Raw genomic sequence first — 8,241 nt, forward strand, 5'->3', positions numbered from 1 at the left:
TTTTTTTTTTTTTTTTTTTTTTTTTTTTTTTTTTTTTTTTATCTAGAGTCCTGTTGGTATGATGGTAAAGAATTTTGTTGTGGATGTGGGTTCTGTGGTGGGAAGACAGAAATAGCTATCATTTTATGTGCTTACCCTGCGTATTATCTGTAAGAGAAAGTRATTTATTTTTTGCGTGGCAGGTTTCATTTTTCATTTAATAACTTGTAATATAAAATTATAGTAAGGTTTATAATATGGCAAAATGTTGTGTGTTTCATAGCCGTTTTCATTCTAGCAATGATACAGAAAAGAAATAGGGAAATAGTGTCATTTTTATATTTCACGAACTGTGCAGGAAGGCTCTTACTGAGGCCAGTTCCTGGTGCTACAATGACTCATCAGCTTTCAGGAGAGCATGACGGAATTGAATGCAGGTCATCATCTCAGCATGGGGTCTAATTTTGAGAAAAAGCAGCCCATTGGTTGGAAAATTTATTTAAAAAACAGTGCAGCTCTCAAAATGAGAAAAGCTTCCTGAGGGGGTTTTATCATCTGCTACTGCATCTGTCTGACTTTCTCAGTGGTATATGTTGTACATGTTCTAAGTTGTTTAACCACTTATTTTTTTTCCACTTTCCATGCACTGTGTAGTGTAAACACTTCCTAGTCTTGAAGATTTTCCACTTTTGGTCTTATTCCACCCCACTTCTGTAACCCAATTGCTATTCTACAGCAGCCTTGGGGCCATTAGCAAGATTCATTCTTATGAAAATGCTTGGGATGCTTCCTTCTGTGAGTAACTGAGGGTGTCTTTATTTCTATTGTGTTTGCCTGTTCTTCTTCCTCTTTATGTCATTTGGTCAATTAGAACAGATTTTTGCATACTTAATGTGCCATTCATGAGAAAGAAGTGACTGAGATTTAGGAGAGCTGAGATGTGTATGCTTCCCTAGAGATCCATAGTCCTTGCTTCACTTACCCAGCTAACAAGTCACAACTGATTGATGTGGATTAAGACACCTAATGTCAAGACAACGGTTGGGGTTATCCACTTTAGTGCCGAACATGTTTTTCACATGTAATGTTTGAAACACATTTTTATACTGAGAAGGCTAATCTTTCAGCAGCCCTGCAAGTACTCTCTTGAGTGTGACTATACAGATAATAATTTTACTAATATCTCTAAGGATTAGAAATAGTTTTTGTTAGCGTCCTCCTKGAAAATATTTTATATTCAGTTTAGATTAAAGAAAGTGTCCAAGAAAAATTAATGGCTGACCCTCAGTTATCACTGAAGCACAAGTAATTTGTCAATGACTTAAATGAAAGAAGGAACCTGGTCTGTTCAATATAAGGAATATTTACTTAATCAGTAGAAAGGAGTATCACTTCCTGTCTATTAGAATTAGTCCTTGCTTAAAAGGATTATTTCTTTTTYCTGCTTTGTTATAGGACTAAACAGACAGTAAAACTTTGTTGCTTTAAAAAAGTGTGTGAGTTAAAGCTAGATTATAAAGGAATTAAAATTTTATTAATTTGTTTATAGTACYGTATGATGGAAAAGATACATAGTATGGATATGTACTGTTTGTGAGCATGTATGATAAATAAACTTGTTGTGGTTTTAAACTTAAGAAGGTTGGATTTTTACCTTTAGGATCAGTGTGAATAATTTTAGAAGATTGAATATCTTTTTTTACTTTTCCCAGAATAATTGCTTTTAAACTGGTAGTTTAGAAACCATTGTTTCTTTTTTTCTGAATACCAGAGCTTGAAGAAAAAGAAAGAGATTTTTTTTTTTTTCCTAGGAGGTCCATATGTGGTATACCAAAAAATTAGGAGCTTTTTTTCTTTATTATTGGTTCAGGCTTATACTTGAAAAAAATGGTTAAGACTTAATTTAACTCTAATTATTAAACCATTTCTGTTTTATCAGGCTGTTTGCATTTGCTGCTTTTTCAGTTAATAAAGCTGAAGTAAGGTAGAGAGGATGAGGATTATGAATATCTTTAATGTTGCTAGGAAGCATTTACAGTGTCATTCCTTTGAACTTGTTGTCTGCAGGAGGCTTGAACCCTTTTTTCTTTGCAGGAAAGCTTTCCTGCTTASTTTCAGTAGATTAAAATCCTGAATTTCTTTAATTCTTGGACTTTTGCTGAGGCATTAGCAGAAATTAATCTATAGTCCTTTTCTAACTGTATTAACGGAAAACAGTTAACATTGAATACAATAATTTAAAGTATTTTTATCAAACATTTTGCATGTGAACATTATTAAAATGATATTTTATGCTTTAGTTTTAACAGTTGTTTTAGTTGACAAGTATCTGTATGGGCAAGAACATACAGRCACCAAGCACAGAATATAATGTAGATTTCACTGGGGTTTTTTCCTGCTTGGCAAGTAAAGGCAAACCATAAAATTCTGCTGATGCTGCAGAGAAACATGGTATTTCTAAGTCCATTATGAAAGACAATATTTTCACTTTTGGTCTTGAATTTTAAGGTGCTTCTTCATTAAAAATCACTGAGTAAAAATTTCAGATGTAGGTATCGGATCTTATGTGTCAGAATTACATATTACAGCTTCTGATACCCTTCATTCTGCTGAACACAGAATGTGGTTTACTCAAAAATAAGTGAAGGGCCAGATCTGTTCCTTCAAGTTCAGTCCTTTGTAATTTCCACCACTGCCCTCTGCCACCACCCCCAAATAATCTGAAATGTGCCTTGTTTCTTGTACTGTCTAATAAACATACCAGTAAAACGGACTGTGCCTCTCATGCATTKTGACTTTTTTGAGTGCTAATGGACTAAAAGTAGGATATGAATATGTGTTGGTGAAAGGAAGAACAGGACCATTCAGCCTCTTCACATCGGGGCACCTGAGGGAGTTCGAGAGCCTGTCATCTTTATGCTGCAAACTATGTAGGGCATGGCTCTTTTTGTTACATGATTGTACAGTGCAAGGCACAAGGAGTTCTTGATCAGCTGCTGAGTCTATAGATGCTAGTTTACGAATAATCATCTTGTTATGTGTAATTGGATGATAATTCAGTAAAAGAAATCCTACACTTCCCTATTGACAATGTATGGCTGTCTGGCACTTSAGCTTTTCTGCTTCAGATTATCCCTTGACTGTCTGCCTCTGTCTATCTACAAAGATCTTGCAGTCATGTGAAGTTGGTGCAGATGCATATTTGTACTGTCTTTGTGTTGATATTTTCAGTTTAAATTATTTCTCTAATCTAATTTAGAGACACATAGGTACAAAAGATGTTTGGTGTTACAGGGTCTTGAAAACTGGAGGTAAATCTTGTACTGCTTCGTGTAATACCTATAAATGCTTGTGAGGTCTGTGGAGATTTTTTACTTTTTAATATAAATAGTTTGTATTAAATATAATGAAGTTTAAAGAGTGTAGAAAGACTGAAGGTTAAGTATTGCCTTGAGTTACATGAAAGTTAGCATAATTTCATCAGACTGKTTTTCCTTATATATTAAATAATATTTGTTTGTTTGCCTATTATAATTGCTAGCAGAATACTTCTTTTCAGTATCATAGGGCATTATACAAAAATAAGCTAAGGTTTTTCTTRAACTATGGATTTTGCTTCTTTCTACATTAGTGAGGGGGAACAGAGATGGAATTTCCAGAGRTTCAGCCTCCCTGCCTTGAGCATTCCAAAACCTCAGGCTGGTTGACGTGTAATTAAGCTAGGCAAAAATCTGACATCAAAATGTGTGGAAGGTAACTCTTCAGGATTCTTTTACCTGCAAGGACACYCAAGTGGGCTGCTCTGTTTGGGGGCTGAAGGGGAATGAATGTACCCTTTTCTGGAAGGTAGAAAGGGAGAAAAGAGAGCTTGTCACTTATTTTATATTTGTAAATTTTATGTGGAAGAGGTTTATGATGCACAGTCTGTTTGCATTTACTCGTTGAAAACCTKGAGATGCACTACAAGTGGAACTGTTCTGCTGAAAAAAATATTGCCTTGAAGAACATTGCTCTTTTAAATGCAAATAAATCTGTTGAGGGGGTTGATTCCTGAAGTGTAAAGTACTTGCAGCAGTGTAAGTTTGATTTTTGAGTGGACACTTCGAGAGTGGTAAAATCTACCCTGGGCTTAATACATTCCTCATTACTTTAAATTCTTCATTCAGGCTTAACTGCTAAAGAAGTGTTAGCAGTTCTCAAAGGCATTGTGAGTACAAGGAAGGAAGAACCAGTGAGGGGTTTTGGCCTATTCTGTACAGTCAGAATGAGCAGTCATGGCCCTCAATCTGTGGATGACAAATGCAATTTAGAAGATTTGTAGGAAGAGTTAAAACTGTGACGKACTTCAAGGTTAAATGAGCAGGTAGAAAATGTAAGAAAAGAATACAAAAACTAGAACTGTTCAGGGAGGAACAGCAAGGAGTCTGAAGTAATGCAGAGGGGCGGAGAGTAAGGCTGTTTTGGTTCTATTATAAGCCAAACATAACATTCTGGTTTTAATACCAAAGGATTAAATTTGAGCTTTAATTCTGAGACTWAATATTTCTACACAGACCTAGGGACAAGTGAAGCCCAGTGGAGGCTGAGAGGGTGTAGTGGACTGCCTTCCTGTTGAGGACTGTAGCCCCTATGGGTTTCACTGTGCTGTGAAATGTGTGACGCTATTAACCCCTCTCTCTTCTGCTGGAATTGTCTATGACTTACTGTGACATTCAGTAATGGTCATTAGTGGTGTGAAGGTTGACTGCCAKCCTCTAGTGGCAGTGGAAGTTGTCTTTGGCAGTGGTTTACCAGAGGATACTGCATTAATATGCATGAAACAGTTGTTGCAGAAAATAAAGTGAATAGTGGTAGAAGTAATAAGTTAAAGGTGAAAAAAGATACTTTATTCAGTTAGTAATTTGCAGAGTCTTTGCTCTTACAAAATCACGATTATGTTGTTCTATTCCAGTAGAAAATGACTACCCGACCTAATCTTTCTGCAAGTAGCTTTCCCAGAGCTAGTAATGTAAGCCTTCTTGTTTTACCTGGGCAAAATCTGAATCCTAAATGTCCATTCAGAGTCTCTTATGAGAGAACAATGGAAAGTYCAGTGACAAAGTTAGCATGAAGCCCTGAGACAGTAAGTATAACAAGAAGTTTAGAAATAGCACTTTGGTCTATATTTTTCTAGTGATGTTGCTGATACTTGGTTTGCAATTTCACTGTTAGACTGGTTTATATTAAAGGAATGTAATTTTTTTTGTTGCTTTGTTTTCCTGAATATCAAGCCAGCTGAAGCAGATTTTATATATATATACATGTTCTTATGTGATTCCTAAGGTCTGCCATGCATTTTTTAGTCCCTATTTTAGTATTGCTTTAATCACAGTCAGAAGACTAAAGCTGAATTACAGCAGTAGTAGAAAAACACCAAAAAGTCAATCATTTCTGAAACCTGAACTGTCAAAAGTAACCCAAATTCTGTTCTATTAGCAAGTTTTAAGCATGACARTGAAGACTGATTACTTTATTGCTTATTTTTAAACTCAGTGGTTATCTCCTTCAGGAATCTTGCTAGTAGGATTCTGTTTGCCTGAAAGAGGTGTCTGGTTTTATCAGCATTTGTCAGAATAAATCCAAATTTCTACAGAAATTAGCTCATTAGTATTATTTTTTTGTTTTATATGACTGATTAATGAGTTGCCTTACCCTTTAAAATGCCCCACAAAAACTTATTGAAATGAAAACCTTCCTAATGACTAATTACTAATTCTTCAGTGAATTCAGGCTTTAAATAATGTCAATAAACAATAAAATACCYCCTGTTTTCTGACAGTCCCTGCTCTTGCTGAAACCCAAGTGCTGCAGGCTCACATTGCATAGAATATACCAAATCTGGTTATTGCTGACATGGTTATTTTTCTTTCATTCTGGATATTTGTAGCAGTAACTTTGTAATCATGCATTTTTTCCCTGATTACTTTCTCCTTTATCAAAGTTAGAATTGTTTTTGCTCACAGATGAAATACAAGATTTTCAGAACCTTTGTGAGAAGTGCCCTTGTTACTGGAGATMATTTTTACTTCTTTCATATTACTGATTTTCAAAGATTGCTTTCTTAGTGAATTTACATAAATTATCTGCTAGGTAATTTTCTTTGTTCTAAAGATAATATAAAACAGTGATAAGTAAGGTATTAGTATTTCATAATTTTGTGGGTGTTTCAGAGCTCTTTGCCTCCAGTTATAAGTAAACACAGCAGATAACAGTGTAAARCTTAATGCCATAATTTAATGCATTATAAGAGGTCTGCTGAAGAGCTGTATAAATGGACATTGGTACTGCACTTATTGTATGTAGGTGTGAGCATCTTAAACTATAATTCTGAAAAGTATAGTGGAGTGTAGAAGGATTGTGCGATTTGCAGGTTTTCTGTTAACATCCAGTTACAATTTCTGATACTGTACAAGGACTRCTGTGTTTATACTGCTTTTTAAAAAAGTTTATCAGTGTTACCACCTCATTTTATAACTATGAGGGCATATTCAACTATAAAAACTTAATACAAGATAGGCAAAATAAATTGTTGTRCATAGTGCTTGATTTTTTTTAGCTAGTTATTATTTAGAAATAATATACAAATTACTCATATTGCTTGTTTATAAGTATCTGTTTCATTAAAAATTCTAATCATGTGGATGCAGATTTAGTTCTATATTATAACTTATTTTTTTAAGTAAGTGACTATGAATATTCCAGTACTTTTGAATAGCAATAATATGCTAAATATACAAGAAGATTTAGTATTTATGTTGCATAGTAATTGCAATTGATAAAGGGTAGCTTACGTGTTGTGTTTTTAGAGCTCTAACTGCTAATCTCATAAGAAAATGTTGCTTTGTAGGGCAAAATTCAGGGTGAGGGCCTGGGATTCCAGAGTGAACTTGTACATTCCTTCAGGGCATTTTTGCAAGGGAGGTTGTTGTGTTTTAAAGGTAGTTGATAAGAGACCTGCACCACCAACCCCAGACCTGCACCACCAACCACCATCATGCATTAGTCTATAGAAGGTATTTGGGTGAACATACTCCTGTACCACTCCGTACCACCATTTATCCAAGTGAAATTTTTGACCATTTGCAGGATACATTATAAATCAGGGTGTCACTACCAGACAATCAGATTTGAACATTCCTTGCATAAAGTAGCTTGCCTATATCCCTAAGGAATACATCACTTAACTGTGTTTATGTGACAGTGTTGATATGCCTGGTTTTACATGAAAGTTAGGTAGCATGTTATTTATRTCATCATGAATTCATGAAGTAGGTAGTTGTGTTTTATGTGTACTGCAGTTATCTTCCTTGGAGAAATCACTCAGAATAATTGAAAGATGTAATTTTATTATATGGTTATTAATTAAATTAAGAAACAGGATTTTTTTTTTCTTCAGATTTGGACTGCTACTGCCTCAGGTTTTTTCAGTTCCCTTCTCTGAGGTGCTGACAATAGATTAACATGAAACAGAGCTCTGTTGAACCTAATGATGTTGTAGCTCATTGTTTTGAGGACCTATAAAACTGTTCACTCCCTTTTTATGAGGCTGTAGTCACAACGAAAAGCCATAAACAGTGCCTTTTCTCTTTCCTGCGGCCTGGAGATTTCATTAGTTGACTCTAATAAAGGCCTGATCCAGCTGCATTTACACCTAGGAATGAATGCTTCTTTATCAGGTCTTAATCCGTAGTAGATCAAACAGGAAAGAATGACAGCAGGATAGCTTTTGATCAGTCATAAATGTCTGAAAGCCTTAATTTCTTTTAAAAKTATTTGCTATTCAAATCTTGACTGAAGACATGCTTTCCTGTAGTTCAGAGGAAATATTTTAAGTATGTGGGCATTAATAAAACACAAAACAAAACAAAACTGAGATCTTTGTATGCTTTCAGGCAGTTACCACTGAAACAAGATTTCCGCACCAACTAAGGGGATTATTATTGTATGTTTTTAAATCCTTATGGGCTTTGGAGACCACTAATATTAAGCATGTTTAGCCCTTAGAAATAATGTGAAAGTGATTCCCTACCTTTATTTAAAGTCTATACTGCTTGGGAATTTAAAATTGATAAGTTCCTGCTAAATAGGTTTCTGTAGTGTAGGTACTCTGAGACTTTTTAAGGTTATTTTCCYTTTCTAATAACTTATATAATATACAAACACTAAAATTATTGGAATTTTCTAGCAATTTAGTTTAGTTCTGTAATGTTTGAAGTTTTTTTT

General features: G+C 34.7%; 1 protein-coding gene across 1 annotated transcript in view; it reads left to right on the forward strand.

The window, feature by feature from the left end:
• The window catches only part of LRP2 (LDL receptor related protein 2), a 110,325-nt gene that overhangs the window by 8,236 nt on the left and 93,848 nt on the right, over positions 1-8,241 (forward strand). The window lies entirely within an intron of this gene.

The sequence above is a fragment of the Malurus melanocephalus genome, unplaced genomic scaffold, assembly GCF_030028575.1.
Source record: "Malurus melanocephalus ecotype Western Australia unplaced genomic scaffold, MMel_1.1 scaffold_155, whole genome shotgun sequence".
Lineage (NCBI taxonomy): Eukaryota > Metazoa > Chordata > Aves > Passeriformes > Maluridae > Malurus > Malurus melanocephalus.